The 21028-nt window shown below is 29.5% G+C and overlaps 1 long non-coding RNA gene across 1 annotated transcript; it reads left to right on the top strand.

Moving 5' to 3' along the window:
* Positions 1-406: 406 nt before the first annotated feature.
* Positions 407-736, top strand: LOC142228504 (uncharacterized). The gene is made up of 2 exons (XR_012720190.1): positions 407-509; positions 590-736. It is a non-coding gene; the product is annotated as an uncharacterized LOC142228504 (long non-coding RNA).
* The last annotated feature ends 20292 nt before the right edge of the window (positions 737-21028 follow it).

The raw sequence follows: 21028 nt of genomic DNA, 5'->3' as shown, positions 1-21028 counted from the left end.
TTTTATATTTAAAGAAAGCAGGTTAAAAATGAATCTACTAGTCATGTTACAGACGATAAACGATTGGGTTATATAATATCCAAAATTAAAAGTCGCCAACAACATAGTAAACTTGATTCTAGACAGGATTTGTTATAAATTAATTCTAAAAAGTTGTTAGCCGCATAATAAAATTGTACAATTAATAAACATGAAATGTACTCAAATCAAATACAAATCTAATCTAATATTTTCTTGTTTAAAGTATTTACTCATGTGACAACATTGCTCACCATTGTGAAGATGACAAGAAAACGCAAAAAAAATACGGCGTAGTCAGATGTTGAAAGGCAGAAATTTAACCAATGTGTAAGCAGCATAACGATCTTCGTAATTTTCCAAAATTCCGTTACCACTTACTTTTATTGTTAGATTGATTGTTAGATTTTAAAACAGTAGGCTCTCAAGTTGTTCAAGCAAAAACACAAGAACTTTGCATAACGCAGAAAATGTCGTAGTGCACACAACGAGTATGTATACAATGATACGGTTAGAAATTTACAGATAAACAGTTTGTGTATATTAAATACCTTTCAAATTAATTTCGTAGATGTGAATAACGATGTGCATGTGGTTTCGATCGGATATCATGACAACACAGCAAAAGCTATTTGATGGTGTAGGGTGACCTATTGACTTTTTAAAATCTCTGTAACATTTTTGTTTATGAATATAATTAAATACTTCCAAAGCAAAAGTTTCATATTTTGATAAGATCTTTATAATGGTTATAAGAAATGAGCATCATAGGGGTATACGAAGCGAAATAAAAAAATTAAAAATCAAATTTGACGTCGGAGTCAAAAATGACCAATGCACGAAATATAGCCCCTGATCAACCATGAACAACGATATGCGTTTCTTTTCGATCGGACTTCAAATGACGACACAGTACAGTAAATTGCATTTCGCGGGGTCGTAGGGTGCACGGAAAAAAAAAAAGTTTTAGTGTTCTGAAATTGTCTTCAAATATGCTACAAAACTGGGGGGTGACTGCATGAACTTTTTTTCGCGACCCTATCTAGTGGTCACGAATTATTGTCCTTTTCGCTCTAGGACGCATATTGAAGGAGATATGACCAAAATAAGTTTTTCATATAAAAGTTTTAATTTTTCAAGGATTTTCATCAAAATTTTGATTTTTGAGGGGTGGTCACGAATTATCGTCCTTTTCGCTGTAGGACGCATATTTAAGGAGATATGACCAAAATAAGTTTTTCATATAAAAATTTTAATTTTTCAAGGATTTTCATCAAAATTTTGATTTTTGAGGGGTGGTCACGAATTATTGTCCTTTTCGCTCTAGGACGCATATTGAAGGAGATATGACCAAAATAAGTTTTTCATATAAAAATTTTAATTTTTCAAGGATTTTCATCAAAATTTTGATTTTTGAGGGGTGGTCACGAATTATCGTCCTTTTCGCTGTAGGACGCATATTGAAGGAGATATGACCAAAATAAGTTTTTCATACAAAAATTTTAATTTTTCAAGGATTTTCATCAAAATTTTGATTTTTGAGGGGTGGTCACGAATTATCGCCCTTTTCGCTCTAGGACGCATATTTAAGGAGATATGGCCAAAATAAGTTTTTCATACAAAAATTTTAATTTTTCAAGGATTTTCATCAAAATTTTGATTTTTGAGGGGTGGTCACGAATTATCGCCCTTTTCGCTCTAGGACGCATATTTAAGGAGATATGGCCAAAATAAGTTTTGCATATAAAATTTTTAATTTTTCAAGGATTTTCATCAAAATTTTGATTTTTGAGGGGTGGTCACGAATTATTGTCCTTTTCGCTCTAGGACGCATATTTAAGGAGATATGGCCACAATAAGTTTTTCATATAAAATTTTTAATTTTTCAAGGATTTTCATCAAAATTTTGATTTTTGAGGGGTGGTCACGAATTATTGTCCTTTTCGCTCTAGGACGCATATTGAAGGAGATATAACCAAAATAAGTTTTTCATATAAAAATTTTTAATTTTTCAAGGATTTTCATCAAAATTTTGATTTTTGAGGGGTGGTCACGAATTATTGTCCTTTTCGCTCTAGGACGCATATTGAAGGAGATATGACCAAAATAAGTTTTTCATATAAAAATTTTAATTTTTCAAGGATTTTCATCAAAATTTTGATTTTTGAGAGGTGGTCACGAATTATCGTCCTTTTCGCTGTAGGACGCATATTGAAGGAGATATGGCCAAAATAAGTTTTTCATATAAAAATTTAGTTTTTTAAAGATTTTGATCAAAATTTTGATTTTTGAGGGGTGGTCACGAATTATTGTCCTTTTCGCTCTAGGACGCATATTTAAGGAGATATGGCCAAAATAAGTTTTTCATTTAAATTTTTTAAGGATTTTCATCAAAATTTTGATTTTTGAATTATCGTCCTTTTCGCTGTAGGACGCATACTTAAGGAGATATGACCAAAATAAGTTTTTCATATAAAAATTTTAATTTTTCAAGGATTTTCATCAAAATTTTGATTTTTGAGGGGTGGTTTTTGAGGGGTGGCCAAAATAAGTTTTTCATATAAAAATTTAATTTTTTAAGGATTTTCATCAAAATTTTGATTTTTGAGAGGTGGTCACGAATTATCGTCCTTTTCGCTCTAGGACGCATATTTAAGGAGATATGGCCAAAATAAGTTTTTCATATAAAAATTTTAATTTTTCAAGGATTTTCATCAAAATTTTGATTTTTGAGGGGTGGTCACGAATTATTGTCCTTTTCGCTCTAGGACGCATATTTAAGGAGATATGGCCAAAATAAGTTTTTCATATAAAAATTTTAATTTTTCAAGGATTTTCATCAAAATTTTGATTTTTGAGGGGTGGTCACGAATTATCGCCCTTTTCGCTCTAGGACGCATATTTAAGGAGATATGGCCAAAATAAGTTTTTCATACAAAAATTTATTTTTTTTAAGAATTTTCATCAAAATTTTGATTTTTGAGGGGTGGTCACGAATTATTGTCCTTTTCGCTCTAGGACGCATATTGAAGGAGATATGACCAAAATAAGCTTTTCATATAAAAATTTTAATTTTTCAAGGATTTTCATCAAAATTTTGATTTTTGAGGGGTGGTCACGAATTATCGCCCTTTTCGCTCTAGGACGCATATTTAAGGAGATATGGCCAAAATAAGTTTTTCATATAAAATTTTTAATTTTTCAAGGATTTTCATCAAAATTTTGATTTTTGAGGGGTGGTCACGAATTATTGTCCTTTTCGCTCTAGGACGCATATTGAAGGAGATATGACCAAAATAAGTTTTTCATATAAAAATTTTAATTTTTCAAGGATTTTCATCAAAATTTTGATTTTTGAGGGGTGGTCACGAATTATCGTCCTTTTCGCTGTAGGACGCATATTGAAGGAGATATGGCCAAAATAAGTTTTTCATATAAAAATTTAGTTTTTTAAGGATTTTGATCAAAATTTTGATTTTTGAGGGGTGGTCACGAATTATTGTCCTTTTCGCTCTAGGACGCATATTTAAGGAGATATGGCCAAAATAAGTTTTTCATATAAAAATTAAATTTTTTAAGGATTTTCATCAAAATTTTGATTTTTGAATTATCGTCCTTTTCGCTGTAGGACGCATACTTAAGGAGATATGACCAAAATAAGTTTTTCATATAAAAATTTTAATTTTTCAAGGATTTTCATCAAAATTTTGATTTTTGAGGGGTGGTTTTTTAGGGGTGGCCAAAATAAGTTTTTCATATAAAAATTTAATTTTTTAAGGATTTTCATCAAAATTTTGATTTTTGAGAGGTGGTCACGAATTATTGTCCTTTTCGCTGTAGGACGCATATTGAAGGAGATATGACCAAAATAAGTTTTTCATATAAAAATTTTAATTTTTCAAGGATTTTCATCAAAATTTTGATTTTTGAGGGGTGGTCACGAATTATCGCCCTTTTCGCTCTAGGACGCATATTTAAGGAGATATGGCCAAAATAAGCTTTTCATATAAAATTTTTAATTTTTCAAGGATTTTCATCAAAATTTTGATTTTTGAGGGGTGCTCACGAATTATTGTCCTTTTCGCTCTAGGACGCATATTGAAGGAGATATGACCAAAATAAGTTTTTCATATAAAAATTTTAATTTTTCAAGGATTTTCATCAAAATTTTGATTTTTGAGGGGTGGTCACGAATTATCGTCCTTTTCGCTGTAGGACGCATATTGAAGGAGATATGGCCAAAATAAGTTTTTCATATAAAAATTTAGTTTTTTAAGGATTTTGATCAAAATTTTGATTTTTGAGAGGTGGTCACGAATTATTGTCCTTTTCGCTCTAGGACGCATATTTAAGGAGATATGGCCAAGATAAGTTTTTCATATAAAAATTTTAATTTTTCAAGGATTTTCATCAAAATTTTGATTTTTGAGGGGTGGTCACGAATTATTGTCCTTTTCGCTCTAGGACGCATATTTAAGGAGATATGACCAAAATAAGTTTTTCATACAAAAATTTATTTTTTTTAAGAATTTTCATAAAAATTTTGATTTTTGAGGGGTGGTCACGAATTATCGTCCTTTTCGCTCTAGGACGCATATTTAAGGAGATATGACCAAAATAAGTTTTTCATATAAAAATTTTAATTTTTCAAGGATTTTCATCAAAATTTTGATTTTTGAGGGGTGGTCACGAATTATTGTCCTTTTCGCTCTAGGACGCATATTTAAGGAGATATGGCCAAAATAAGTTTTTCATATAAAAATTAAATTTTTTAAGGATTTTCATCAAAATTTTGATTTTTGAATTATCGTCCTTTTCGCTGTAGGACGCATACTTAAGGAGATATGACCAAAATAAGTTTTTCATATAAAAATTTTAATTTTTCAAGGATTTTCATCAAAATTTTGATTTTTGAGGGGTGGTTTTTGAGGGGTGGCCAAAATAAGTTTTTCATATAAAAATTTAATTTTTTAAGGATTTTCATCAAAATTTTGATTTTTGAGAGGTGGTCACGAATTATTGTCCTTTTCGCTTTAGGACGCATATTTAAGGAGATATGGCCAAAATAAGTTTTTCATATAAAAATTTTAATTTTTCAAGGATTTTCATCAAAATTTTGATTTTTGAGGGGTGGTCACGAATTATCGTCCTTTTCGCTGTAGGACGCATACTTAACCCTGGACAGTCATCCTTCGTCAAAATGACGACGCGTTATTTCATTTTCGATTTAAAGTGCTTTTTGGTCGATTGGGAAATGTTAAATTTAAGTTATACCAATACAACAATTTTATGAATTTTTGTGTTATACTAATTAAAAACAAATTGAATAAGGAAATAAACTCAATTTTGGTTCTCATTTTTGTTCACGATGGAACTTATAGCGTCGTGAAATAAGCCGTAGTCACAATAACGAAGCATGACGTTTGTGTACAAAAAATAAGGATGACTTTCCAGGGTTAAGGAGATATGACCAAAATAAGTTCTTCATATAAAAATTTTAATTTTTCAAGAATTTTCATCAAAATTTTGATTTTTGAGGGGTGGTCACGAATTATCGTCCTTTTCGCTCTAGGACGCATATTTAAGGAGATATGGCCAAAATAAGTTTTTCATATAAAAAGTTTAATTTTTCAAGGATTTTCACCAAAATTTTGATTTTAGAGGGGTGGTCACGAATTATTGTCCTTTTCGCTGTAGGACGCATATTGAAGGAGATATGACCAAAATAAGTTTTTCATATAAAAATTTTAATTTTTCAAGGATTTTCATCAAAATTTTGATTTTTGAGGGGTGGTCACGAATTATCGCCCTTTTCGCTCTAGGACGCATATTTAAGGAGATATGGCCAAAATAAGCTTTTCATATAAAATTTTTAATTTTTCAAGGATTTTCATCAAAATTTTGATTTTTGAGGGGTGCTCACGAATTATTGTCCTTTTCGCTCTAGGACGCATATTGAAGGAGATATGACCAAAATAAGTTTTTCATATAAAAATTTTAATTTTTCAAGGATTTTCATCAAAATTTTGATTTTTGAGGGGTGGTCACGAATTATCGTCCTTTTCGCTGTAGGACGCATATTGAAGGAGATATGGCCAAAATAAGTTTTTCATATAAAAATTTAGTTTTTTAAGGATTTTGATCAAAATTTTGATTTTTGAGAGGTGGTCACGAATTATTGTCCTTTTCGCTCTAGGACGCATATTTAAGGAGATATGGCCAAAATAAGTTTTTCATATAAAAATTTTAATTTTTCAAGGATTTTCATCAAAATTTTGATTTTTGAGGGGTGGTCACGAATTATTGTCCTTTTCGCTCTAGGACGCATATTTAAGGAGATATGACCAAAATAAGTTTTTCATACAAAAATTTATTTTTTTTAAGAATTTTCATAAAAATTTTGATTTTTGAGGGGTGGTCACGAATTATCGTCCTTTTCGCTCTAGGACGCATATTTAAGGAGATATGTCCAAACTAAGTTTTTCATATAAAAACTAAATTTTTTAAGGATTTTCATCAAAATTTTGATTTTTGAGGGGTAGTCACAAATTATCGTCCTATTCGCTCTAGGAAGGAAGGAGATATGGCCAAAATAAGTTTTGCATATAAAATTTTTAATTTTTCAAGGATTTTCATCAAAATTTTGATTTTTGAGGGGTGATCACGAATTATTGTCCTTTTCGCTCTAGGACGCATATTGAAGGAGATATGACCAAAATAAGTTTTTCATATAAAAATTTTAATTTTTCAAGGATTTTCATCAAAATTTTGATTTTTGAGGGGTGGTCACGAATTATTGTCCTTTTCGCTCTAGGACGCATATTTAAGGAGATATGTCCAAACTAAGTTTTTCATATAAAAACTAATTTTTTTAAGGATTTTCATCAAAATTTTGATTTTTGAGGGGTAGTCACAAATTATCGTCCTATTCGCTCTAGGAAGGAAGGAGATATGGCCAAAATAAGTTTTGCATATAAAATTTTTAATTTTTCAAGGATTTTCATCAAAATTTTGATTTTTGAGGGGTGATCACGAATTATTGTCCTTTTCGCTCTAGGACGCATATTGAAGGAGATATGACCAAAATAAGTTTTTCATATAAAAATTTTAATTTTTCAAGGATTTTCATCAAAATTTTGATTTTTGAGGGGTGGTCACGAATTATCGCCCTTTTCGCTCTAAGACGCATATTTAAGGAGATATGGCCAAAATAAGTTTTTCATATAAAATTTTTAATTTTTCAAGGATTTTCATCAAAATTTTGATTTTTGAGGGGTGGTCACGAATTATTGTCCTTTTCGCTCTAGGACGCATATTGAAGGAGATATGACCAAAATAAGTTTTTCATATAAAATTTTTTAATTTTTCAAGGATTTTCATCAAAATTTTGATTTTTGAGGGGTGGTCACGAATTATTGTCCTTTTCGCTCTAGGACGCATATTGAAGGAGATATGACCAAAATAAGTTTTTCATATAAAAATTTTAATTTTTCAAGGATTTTCATCAAAATTTTGATTTTTGAGGGTGGTCACGAAAGACGCATATTTAAGGATATATGACCAAAACAAGTTTTTCATACAAAAATTTATTTTTTTTAAGAATTTTCATAAAAATTTTGATTTTTGAGGGGTGGTCACGAATTATCGTCCTTTTCGCTTTAGGACGCATATTTAAGGAGATATGACCAAAATAAGTTTTTCATATAAAAATTTTAATTTTTCAAGGATTTTCATCAAAATTTTGATTTTTGAGGGGTGGTCACGAATTATTGTCCTTTTCGCTCTAGGACGCATATTTAAGGAGATATGGCCAAAATAAGTTTTTCATATAAAAATTTTAATTTTTCAAGGATTTTCATCAAAATTTTGATTTTTGAGGGGTGGTCACGAATTATTGTCCTTTTCGCTCTAGGACGCATATTTAAGGAGATATGGCCAAAATAAGTTTTTCATACAAAAATTTATTTTTTTTAAGAATTTTCATAAAAATTTTGATTTTTGAGGGGTGGTCACGAATTATCGTCCTTTTCGCTCTAGGACGCATATTTAAGGAGATATGACCAAAATAAGTTTTTCATATAAAAATTTTAATTTTTCAAGGATTTTCATCAAAATTTTGATTTTTGAGGGGTGGTCACGAATTATTGTCCTTTTCGCTCTAGGACGCATATTTAAGGAGATATGGCCAAAATAAGTTTTTCATATAAAATTTTTAATTTTTCAAGGATTTTCATCAAAATTTTGATTTTTGAGGGGTGGTTACGAACTATTGTCCTTTTCGCTCTAGGACACATATTTAAGGAGATATGTCCAAAATAAGTTTTTCATATAAAAATTTTTAATTTTTCAAGGATTTTCATCAAAATTTTGATTTTTGAGGGGTGGTTTTTCATATAAAAATTTTAATTTTTCAAGGATTTTCATCAAAATTTTGATTTTTGAGGGGTGGTCACGAATTATTGTCCTTTTCGCTCTAGGACGCATATTTAAGGAGATATGGCCAAAATAAGTTTTTCATATAAAAATTTTAATTTTTCAAGGATTTTCATCAAAATTTTGATTTTTGAGGGGTGGTCACGAATTATTGTCCTTTTCGCTCTAGGACGCATATTTAAGGAGATATGACCAAAATAAGTTTTTCATACAAAAATTTATTTTTTTTAAGAATTTTCATAAAAATTTTGATTTTTGAGGGGTGGTCACGAATTATCGTCCTTTTCGCTCTAGGACGCATATTTAAGGAGATATGACCAAAATAAGTTTTTCATATAAAAATTTTAATTTTTCAAGGATTTTCATCAAAATTTTGATTTTTGAGGGGTGGTCACGAATTATTGTCCTTTTCGCTCTAGGACGCATATTTAAGGAGATATGGCCAAAATAAGTTTTTCATATAAAAATTTTAATTTTTCAAGGATTTTCATCAAAATTTTGATTTTTGAGGGGTGGTCACGAATTATTGTCCTTTTCGCTCTAGGACGCATATTTAAGGAGATATGGCCAAAATAAGTTTTTCATACAAAAATTTATTTTTTTTAAGAATTTTCATAAAAATTTTGATTTTTGAGGGGTGGTCACGAATTATCGTCCTTTTCGCTCTAGGACGCATATTTAAGGAGATATGACCAAAATAAGTTTTTCATATAAAAATTTTAATTTTTCAAGGATTTTCATCAAAATTTTGATTTTTGAGGGGTGGTCACGAATTATTGTCCTTTTCGCTCTAGGACGCATATTTAAGGAGATATGGCCAAAATAAGTTTTTCATATAAAATTTTTAATTTTTCAAGGATTTTCATCAAAATTTTTATTTTTGAGGGGTGGTTACGAATTATTGTCCTTTTCGCTCTAGGACACATATTTAAGGAGATATGTCCAAAATAAGTTTTTCATATAAAAATTTTTAATTTTTCAAGGATTTTCATCAAAATTTTGATTTCTGAGGGGTGGTTTTTCATATAAAAATTTTAATTTTTCAAGGATTTTCATCAAAATTTTGATTTTTGAGGGGTGGTCACGAATTATTGTCCTTTTCGCTCTAGGACGCATATTTAAGGAGATATGGCCAAAATAAGTTTTTCATATAAAAATTTTAATTTTTCAAGGATTTTCATCAAAATTTTGATTTTTGAGGGGTGGTCACGAATTATTGTCCTTTTCGCTCTAGGACGCATATTTAAGGAGATATGGCCAAAATAAGTTTTTCATACAAAAATTTATTTTTTTTAAGAATTTTCATAAAAATTTTGATTTTTGAGGGGTGGTCACAAATTGTCGTCCTTTTCGCTCTAGGACGCATATTGAAGGAGATATGACCAAAATAAGTTTTTCATATAAAAATTTTAATTTTTCAAGGATTTTCATCAAAATTTTGATTTTTGAGGGTGGTCACGAAAGACGCATATTTAAGGAGATATGACCAAAATAAGTTTTTCATACAAAAATTTATTTTTTTTAAGAATTTTCATAAAAATTTTGATTTTTGAGGGGTGGTCACGAATTATCGTCCTTTTCGCTCTAGGACGCATATTTAAGGAGATATGACCAAAATAAGTTTTTCATATAAAAATTTTAATTTTTCAAGGATTTTCATAAAAATTTTGATTTTTGAGGGGTGGTCACGAATTATCGTCCTTTTCGCTCTAGGACGCATATTTAAGGAGATAGGACCAAAATAAGTTTTTCATATAAAAATTTTAATTTTTCAAGGATTTTCATCAAAATTTTGATTTTTGAGGGGTGATCACGAATTATTGTCCTTTTCGCTCTAGGACGCATATTGAAGGAGATATGACCAAAATAAGTTTTTCATATAAAAATTTTAATTTTTCAAGGATTTTCATCAAAATTTTGATTTTTGAGGGGTGGTCACGAATTATCGTCCTTTTCGCTGTAGGACGCATATTGAAGGAGATATGGCCAAAATAAGTTTTTCATATAAAAATTTTAATTTTTCAAGGATTTTCATCAAAATTTTGATTTTTGAGGGGTGGTCACGAATTATCGTCCTTTTTGCTCTAGGACGCATATTTAAGGAGATATGACCAAAATAAGTTTTTCATATAAAAATTTTAATTTTTCAAGGATTTTCATCAACATTTTGATTTTTGAGGGGTGGTCACGAATTATCGTCCTTTTCGCTCTAGGACGCATATTAAAGGATATAGGACCAAAATAAGTTTTTCATATAAAAATTTTAATTTTTCAAGGATTTTCATCAAAATTTTGATTTTTGAGGGGTGATCACGAATTATTGTCCTTTTCGCTCTAGGACGCATATTGAAGGAGATATGACCAAAATAAGTTTTTCATATAAAAATTTTAATTTTTCAAGGATTTTCATCAAAATTTTGATTTTTGAGGGGTGGTCACGAATTATCGTCCTTTTCGCTCTAGGACGCATATTTAAGGAGATATGGCCAAAATAAGTTTTTCATATAAAAATTTTAATTTTTCAAGGATTTTCATCAAAATTTTGATTTTTGAGGGGTGGTCACGAATTATCGCCCTTTTCGCTCTAGGACGCATATTTAAGGAGATATGGCCAAAATAAGTTTTTCATATAAAATTTTTAATTTTTCAAGGATTTTCATCAAAATTTTGATTTTTGAGGGGTGGTCACGAATTATTGTCCTTTTCGCTCTAGGACGCATATTGAAGGAGATATGACCAAAATAAGTTTTTCATATAAAAATTTTTAATTTTTCAAGGATTTTCATCAAAATTTTGATTTTTGAGGGGTGGTCACGAATTATTGTCCTTTTCGCTCTAGGACGCATATTGAAGGAGATATGGCCAAAATAAGTTTTTCATATAAAAATTTTAATTTTTCAAGGATTTTCATAAAAATTTTGATTTTTGAGGGGTGGTCACGAATTATCGTCCTTTTCGCTCTAGGACGCATATTTAAGGATATAGGACCAAAACAAGTTTTTCATATAAAAATTTTAATTTTTCAAGGATTTTCATCAAAATTTTGATTTTTGAGGGGTGATCACGAATTATTGTCCTTTTCGCTCTAGGACGCATATTGAAGGAGATATGACCAAAATAAGTTTTTCATATAAAAATTTTAATTTTTCAAGGATTTTCATCAAAATTTTGATTTTTGAGGGGTGGTCACGAATTATCGTCCTTTTCGCTCTAGGACGCATATTTAAGGAGATATGGCCAAAATAAGTTTTTCATATAAAAATTTTAATTTTTCAAGGATTTTCATCAAAATTTTGATTTTTGAGGGGTGATCACGAATTATTGTCCTTTTCGCTCTAGGACGCATATTGAAGGAGATATGACCAAAATAAGTTTTTCATATAAAAATTTTAATTTTTCAAGGATTTTCATCAAAATTTTGATTTTTGAGGGGTGGTCACGAATTATCGTCCTTTTCGCTGTAGGACGCATATTGAAGGAGATATGGCCAAAATAAGTTTTTCATATAAAAATTTTAATTTTTCAAGGATTTTCATCAAAATTTTGATTTTTGAGGGGTGGTCACGAATTATCGTCCTTTTCGCTCTAGGACGCATATTTAAGGAGATATGACCAAAATAAGTTTTTCATATAAAAATTTTAATTTTTCAAGGATTTTCATCAAAATTTTGATTTTTGAGGGGTGGTCACGAATTATCGTCCTTTTCGCTCTAGGACGCATATTTAAGGATATATGACCAAAATAAGTTTTTCATATAAAAATTTTAATTTTTCAAGGATTTTCATCAAAATTTTGATTTTTGAGGGGTGGTCACGAATTATTGTCCTTTTCGCTCTAGGACGCATATTGAAGGAGATATGACCAAAATAAGTTTTTCATATAAAAATTTTTAATTTTTCAAGGATTTTCATCAAAATTTTGATTTTTGAGGGGTGGTCACGAATTATTGTCCTTTTCGCTCTAGGACGCATATTGAAGGAGATATGACCAAAATAAGTTTTTCATATAAAAATTTTAATTTTTCAAGGATTTTCATCAAAATTTTGATTTTTGAGGGTGGTCACGAAAGACGCATATTTAAGGAGATATGACCAAAATAAGTTTTTCATACAAAAATTTATTTTTTTTAAGAATTTTCATAAAAATTTTGATTTTTGAGGGGTGGTCACGAATTATTGTCCTTTTCGCTCTAGGACGCATATTTAAGGAGATATGACCAAAATAAGTTTTTCATATAAAAATTTTAATTTTTCAAGGATTTTCATCAAAATTTTGATTTTTGAGGGGTGGTCACGAATTATTGTCCTTTTCGCTCTAGGACGCATATCTAAGGAGATATGGCCAAAATAAGTTTTTCATAAAAAAATTTATTTTTTTTAAGAATTTTCATAAAAATTTTGATTTTTGAGGGGTGGTCACAAATTATCGTCCTTTTCGCTCTAGGACGCATATTGAAGGAGATATGACCAAAATAAGTTTTTCATATAAAAATTTTAATTTTTCAAGGATTTTCATCAAAATTTTGATTTTTGAGGGTGGTCACGAAAGACGCATATTTAAGGAGATATGACCAAAATAAGTTTTTCATACAAAAATTTATTTTTTTTAAGAATTTTCATAAAAATTTTGATTTTTGAGGGGTGGTCACGAATTATCGTCCTTTTCGCTCTAGGACGCATATTTAAGGAGATATGACCAAAATAAGTTTTTCATATAAAAATTTTAATTTTTCAAGGATTATCATCAAAATTTTGATTTTTGAGGGGTGGTCACGAATTATCGCCCTTTTCGCTCTAGGACGCATATTTAAGGAGATATGGCCAAAATAAGTTTTTCATATAAAATTTTTAATTTTTCAAGGATTTTCATCAAAATTTTGATTTTTGAGGGGTGGTCACGAATTATTGTCCTTTTCGCTCTAGGACGCATATTGAAGGAGATATGGCCAAAATAAGTTTTTCATATAAAAATTTTAATTTTTCAAGGATTTTCATAAAAATTTTGATTTTTGAGGGGTGGTCACGAATTATCGTCCTTTTCGCTCTAGGACGCATATTTAAGGAGATAGGACCAAAATAAGTTTTTCATATAAAAATTTTAATTTTTCAAGGATTTTCATCAAAATTTTGATTTTTGAGGGGTGATCACGAATTATTGTCCTTTTCGCTCTAGGACGCATATTTAAGGAGATATGACCAAAATAAGTTTTTCATATAAAAATTTTAATTTTTCAAGGATTTTCATCAAAATTTTGATTTTTGAGGGGTGGTCACGAATTATTGTCCTTTTCGCTCTAGGACGCATATTTAAGGAGATATGGCCAAAATAAGTTTTTCATATAAAAATTTTAATTTTTCAAGGATTTTCATCAAAATTTTGATTTTTGAGGGGTGGTCACGAATTATTGTCCTTTTCGCTCTAGGACGCATATTTAAGGAGATATGGCAAAAATAAGTTTTTCATACAAAAATTTATTTTTTTTAAGAATTTTCAGAAAAATTTTGATTTTTGAGGGGTGGTCACAAATTATCGTCCTTTTCGCTCTAGGACGCATATTGAAGGAGATATGACCAAAATAAGTTTTTCATATAAAAATTTTAATTTTTCAAGGATTTTCATCAAAATTTTGATTTTTGAGGGTGGTCACGAAAGACGCATATTTAAGGAGATATGACCAAAATAAGTTTTTCATACAAAAATTTATTTTTTTTAAGAATTTTCATAAAAATTTTGATTTTTGAGGGGTGGTCACGAATTATCGTCCTTTTCGCTCTAGGACGCATATTTAAGGAGATATGACCAAAATAAGTTTTTCATATAAAAATTTTAATTTTTCAAGGATTTTCATAAAAATTTTGATTTTTGAGGGGTGGTCACGAATTATCGTCCTTTTCGCTCTAGGACGCATATTTAAGGAGATAGGACCAAAATAAGTTTTTCATATAAAAATTTTAATTTTTCAAGGATTTTCATCAAAATTTTGATTTTTGAGGGGTGATCACGAATTATTGTCCTTTTCGCTCTAGGACGCATATTGAAGGAGATATGACCAAAATAAGTTTTTCATATAAAAATTTTAATTTTTCAAGGATTTTCATCAAAATTTTGATTTTTGAGGGGTGGTCACGAATTATCGTCCTTTTCGTTGTAGGACGCATATTGAAGGAGATATGGCCAAAATAAGTTTTTCATATAAAAATTTTAATTTTTCAAGGATTTTCATCAAAATTTTGGTTTTTGAGGGGTGGTCACGAATTATCGTCCTTTTCGCTCTAGGACGCATATTTAAGGAGATATGACCAAAATAAGTTTTTCATATAAAAATTTTAATTTTTCAAGGATTTTCATCAAAATTTTGATTTTTGAGGGGTGGTCACGAATTCTCGTCCTTTTCGCTCTAGGACGCATATTTAAGGATATAGGACCAAAATAAGTTTTTCATATAAAAATTTTAATTTTTCAAGGATTTTCATCAAAATTGTGATTTTTGAGGGGTGATCACGAATTATTGTCCTTTTCGCTCTAGGACGCATATTGAAGGAGATATGACCAAAATAAGTTTTTCATATAAAAATTTTAATTTTTCAAGGATTTTCATCAAAATTTTGATTTTTGAGGGGTGGTCACGAATTATCGTCCTTTTCGCTCTAGGAGGCATATTTAAGGAGATATGACCAAAATAAGTTTTTCATATAAAAATTTTAATTTTTCAAGGATTTTCATCAAAATTTTGATTTTTGAGGGGTGGTCACGAATTATCGCCCTTTTCGCTCTAAGACGCATATTTAAGGAGATATGGCCAAAATAAGTTTTTCATATAAAATTTTTAATTTTTCAAGGATTTTCATCAAAATTTTGATTTTTGAGGGGTGGTCACGAATTATTGTCCTTTTCGCTCTAGGACGCATATTGAAGGAGATATGACCAAAATAAGTTTTTCATATAAAAATTTTTAATTTTTCAAGGATTTTCATCAAAATTTTGATTTTTGAGGGGTGGTCACGAATTATTGTCCTTTTCGCTCTAGGACGCATATTGAAGGAGATATGACCAAAATAAGTTTTTCATATAAAAATTTTAATTTTTCAAGGATTTTCATCAAAATTTTGATTTTTGAGGGTGGTCACGAAAGACGCATATTTAAGGAGATATGACCAAAATAAGTTTTTCATACAAAAATTTATTTTTTTTTAAGAATTTTCATAAAAATTTTGATTTTTGAGGGGTGGTCACGAATTATCGTCCTTTTCGCTCTAGGACGCATATTTAAGGAGATATGACCAAAATAAGTTTTTCATATAAAAATTTTAATTTTTCAAGGATTTTCATCAAAATTTTGATTTTTGAGGGGTGGTCACGAATTATTGTCCTTTTCGCTCTAGGACGCATATTTAAGGAGATATGGCCAAAATAAGTTTTTCATATAAAAATTTTAATTTTTCAAGGATTTTCATCAAAATTTTGATTTTTGAGGGGTGGTCACGAATTATTGTCCTTTTCGCTCTAGGACGCATATTTAAGGAGATATGGCCAAAATAAGTTTTTCATACAAAAATTTATTTTTTTTAAGAATTTTCATAAAAATTTTGATTTTTGAGGGGTGGTCACAAATTATCGTCCTTTTCGCTCTAGGACGCATATTGAAGGAGATATGACCAAAATAAGTTTTTCATATAAAAATTTTAATTTTTCAAGGATTTTCATCAAAATTTTGATTTTTGAGGGTGGTCACGAAAGACGCATATTTAAGGAGATATGACCAAAATAAGTTTTTCATACAAAAATTTATTTTTTTTAAGAATTTTCATAAAAATTTTGATTTTTGAGGGGTGGTCACGAATTATCGTCCTTTTCGCTCTAGGACGCATATTTAAGGAGATATGACCAAAATAAGTTTTTCATATAAAAATTTTAATTTTTCAAGGATTTTCATAAAAATTTTGATTTTTGAGGGGTGGTCACGAATTATCGTCCTTTTCGCTCTAGGACGCATATTTAAGGAGATAGGACCAAAATAAGTTTTTCATATAAAAATTTTAATTTTTCAAGGATTTTCATCAAAATTTTGATTTTTGAGGGGTGATCACGAATTATTGTCCTTTTCGCTCTAGGACGCATATTGAAGGAGATATGACCAAAATAAGTTTTTCATATAAAAATTTTAATTTTTCAAGGATTTTCATCAAAATTTTGATTTTTGAGGGGTGGTCACGAATTATCGTCCTTTTCGTTGTAGGACGCATATTGAAGGAGATATGGCCAAAATAAGTTTTTCGTATAAAAATTTTAATTTTTCAAGGATTTTCATCAAAATTTTGGTTTTTGAGGGGTGGTCACGAATTATCGTCCTTTTCGCTCTAGGACGCATATTTAAGGAGATATGACCAAAATAAGTTTTTCATATAAAAATTTTAATTTTTCAAGGATTTTCATCAAAATTTTGATTTTTGAGGGGTGGTCACGAATTCTCGTCCTTTTCGCTCTAGGACGCATATTTAAGGATATAGGACCAAAATAAGTTTTTCATATAAAAATTTTAATTTTTCAAGGATTTTCATCAAAATTGTGATTTTTGAGGGGTGATCACGAATTATTGTCCTTTTCGCTCTAGGACGCATATTGAAGGAGATATGACCAAAATAAGTTTTTCATATAAAAATTTTAATTTTTCAAGGATTTTCATCAAAATTTTGATTTTTGAGGGGTGGTCACGAATTATCGTCCTTTTCGCTGTAGGACGCATATTGAAGGAGATATGGCCAAAATAAGTTTTTCATATAAAAATTTTAATTTTTCAAGGATTTTCATCAAAATTTTGATTTTTGAGGGGTGGTCACGAATTATCGTCCTTTTCGCTCTAGGAGGCATATTTAAGGAGATATGACCAAAATAAGTTTTTCATATAAAAATTTTAATTTTTCAAGGATTTTCATCAAAATTTTGATTTTTGAGGGGTGGTCACGAATTATCGCCCTTTTCGCTCTAAGACGCATATTTAAGGAGATATGGCCAAAATAAGTTTTTCATATAAAATTTTTAATTTTTCAAGGATTTTCATCAAAATTTTGATTTTTGAGGGGTGGTCACGAATTATTGTCCTTTTCGCTCTAGGACGCATATTGAAGGAGATATGACCAAAATAAGTTTTTCATATAAAAATTTTTAATTTTTCAAGGATTTTCATCAAAATTTTGATTTTTGAGGGGTGGTCACGAATTATTGTCCTTTTCGCTCTAGGACGCATATTGAAGGAGATATGACCAAAATAAGTTTTTCATATAAAAATTTTAATTTTTCAAGGATTTTCATCAAAATTTTGATTTTTGAGGGTGGTCACGAAAGACGCATATTTAAGGAGATATGACCAAAATAAGTTTTTCATACAAAAATTTATTTTTTTTTAAGAATTTTTATAAAAATTTTGATTTTTGAGGGGTGGTCACGAATTATCGTCCTTTTCGCTCTAGGACGCATATTTAAGGAGATATGACCAAAATAAGTTTTTCATATAAAAATTTTAATTTTTCAAGGATTTTCATCAAAATTTTGATTTTTGAGGGGTGGTCACGAATTATTGTCCTTTTCGCTCTAGGACGCATATTTAAGGAGATATGGCCAAAATAAGTTTTTCATATAAAAATTTTAATTTTTCAAGGATTTTCATCAAAATTTTGATTTTTGAGGGGTGGTCACGAATTATTGTCCTTTTCGCTCTAGGACGCATATTTAAGGAGATATGGCCAAAATAAGTTTTTCATACAAAAATTTATTCTTTTTAAGAATTTTCATAAAAATTTTGATTTTTGAGGGGTGGTCACAAATTATCGTCCTTTTCGCTCTAGGACGCATATTGAAGGAGATATGACCAAAATAAGTTTTTCATATAAAAATTTTAATTTTTCAAGGATTTTCATCAAAATTTTGATTTTTGAGGGTGGTCACGAAAGACGCATATTTAAGGAGATATGACCAAAATAAGTTTTTCATACAAAAATTTATTTTTTTTAAGAATTTTCATAAAAATTTTGATTTTTGAGGGGTGGTCACGAATTATCGTCCTTTTCGCTCTAGGACGCATATTTAAGGAGATATGACCAAAATAAGTTTTTCATATAAAAATTTAAATTTTTCAAGGATTTTCATAAAAATTTTGATTTTTGAGGGGTGGTCACGAATTATCGTCCTTTTCGCTCTAGGACGCATATTTAAGGAGATAGGACCAAAATAAGTTTTTCATATAAAAATTTTAATTTTTCAAGGATTTTCATCAAAATTTTGATTTTTGAGGGGTGATCACGAATTATTGTCCTTTTCGCTCTAGGACGCATATTGAAGGAGATATGACCAAAATAAGTTTTTCATATAAAAATTTTAATTTTTCAAGGATTTTCATCAAAATTTTGATTTTTGAGGGGTGGTCACGAATTATCGTCCTTTTCGCTGTAGGACGCATATTGAAGGAGATATGGCCAAAATAAGTTTTTCATATAAAAATTTTAATTTTTCAAGGATTTTCATCAAAATTTTGATTTTTGAGGGGTGGTCACGAATTATCGTCCTTTTCGCTCTAGGACGCATATTTAAGGAGATATGACCAAAATAAGTTTTTCATATAAAAATTTTAATTTTTCAATTATTTTCATCAACATTTTGATTTTTGAGGGGTGGTCACGAATTATCGTCCTTTTCGCTCTAGGACGCATATTTAAGGATATAGGACCAAAATAAGTTTTTCATATAAAAATTTTAATTTTTCAAGGATTTTCATCAAAATTTTGATTTTTGAGGGGTGATCACGAATTATTGTCCATTTCGCTCTAGGACTCATATTGAAGGAGATATGACCAAAATAAGTTTTTCATATAAAAATTTTAATTTTTCAAGGATTTTCATCAAAATTTTGATTTTTGAGGGGTGGTCACGAATTATCGTCCTTTTCGCTGTAGGACGCATATTGAAGGAGATATGGCCAAAATAAGTTTTTCATATAAAAATTTTAATTTTTCAAGGATTTTCATCAAAATTTTGATTTTTGAGGGGTGGTCACGAATTATCGCCCTTTTCGCTCTAGGACGCATATTTAAGGAGATATGGCCAAAATAAGTTTTTCATATAAAATTTTTAATTTTTCAAGGATTTTCATCAAAATTTTGATTTTTGAGGGGTGGTCACGAATTATTGTCCTTTTCGCTCTAGGACGCATATTGAAGGAGATATGACCAAAATAAGTTTTTCATATAAAAATTTTTAATTTTTCAAGGATTTTCATCAAAATTTTGATTTTTGAGGGGTGGTCACGAATTATTGTCCTTTTCGCTCTAGGACGCATATTGAAGGAGATATGGCCAAAATAAGTTTTTCATATAAAAATTTTAATTTTTCAAGGATTTTCATAAAAATTTTGATTTTTGAGGGGTGGTCACGAATTATCGTCCTTTTCGCTCTAGGACGCATATTTAAGGAGATAGGACCAAAATAAGTTTTTCATATAAAAATTTTAATTTTTCAAGGATTTTCATCAAAATTTTGATTTTTGAGGGGTGGTCACGAATTATTGTCCTTTTCGCTCTAGGACGCATATTGAAGGAGATATGACCAAAATAAGTTTTTCATATAAACATTTTTAATTTTTCAAGGATTTTCATCAAAATTTTGATTTTTGAGGGGTGGTCACGAATTATTGTCCTTTTCGCTCTAGGACGCATATTGAAGGAGATATGACCAAAATAAGTTTTTCATATAAAAATGTTAATTTTTCAAGGATTTTCATCAAAATTTTGATTTTTGAGGGTGGTCACGAAAGACGCCTATTTAAGGAGATATGACCAAAATAAGTTTTTCATACAAAAATTTATTTTTTTTAAGAATTTTCATAAAAATTTTGATTTTGGAGGGGTGGTCACGAATTATCGTCCTTTTCGCTCTAGGACGCATATTTAAGGAGATAGGACCAAAATAAGTTTTTCATATAAAAATTTTAATTTTTCAAGGATTTTCATCAAAATTTTGATTTTTGAGGGGTGGTCACGAATTATTGTCCTTTTCGCTCTAGGACGCATATTGAAGGAGATATGACCAAAATAAGTTTTTCATATAAACATTTTTAATTTTTCAAGGATTTTCATCAAAATTTTGATTTTTGAGGGGTGGTCACGAATTATTGTCCTTTTCGCTCTAGGACGCATATTGAAGGAGATATGGCCAAAATAAGTTTTTCATATAAAAATTTTAATTTTTCAAGGATTTTCATCAGAATTTTGATTTTTGAGGGGTGGTCACGAATTATTGTCCTTTTCGCTCTAGGACGCATATTTAAGGAGATATGGCATGGAATTATCGTCCTTTTCGCTGTAGGACGCATACTTAAGGAGATATGACCAAAATAAGTTCTTCATATAAAAATTTTTCAAGAATTTTCATCAAAATTTTTATTTTGAGGGGTGGTCACGAATTATTGTCCTTTTCGCTCTAGGACGCATATTTAAGGAGATATGGCCAAAATAAGTTTTTCATCTAAAAATTTTAATTTTTCAAGGATTTTCATCAAAATTTTGATTTTTGAGGGGTGGTCACGAA

Source organism: Haematobia irritans, chromosome 3 (assembly GCF_050003625.1).
Source record: "Haematobia irritans isolate KBUSLIRL chromosome 3, ASM5000362v1, whole genome shotgun sequence".
Taxonomy (NCBI): Eukaryota; Metazoa; Arthropoda; class Insecta; order Diptera; family Muscidae; genus Haematobia; species Haematobia irritans.
The sequence above is the reverse complement of the archived record's forward strand: the minus strand, read 5'-3'. Positions and strand labels throughout refer to the sequence as shown.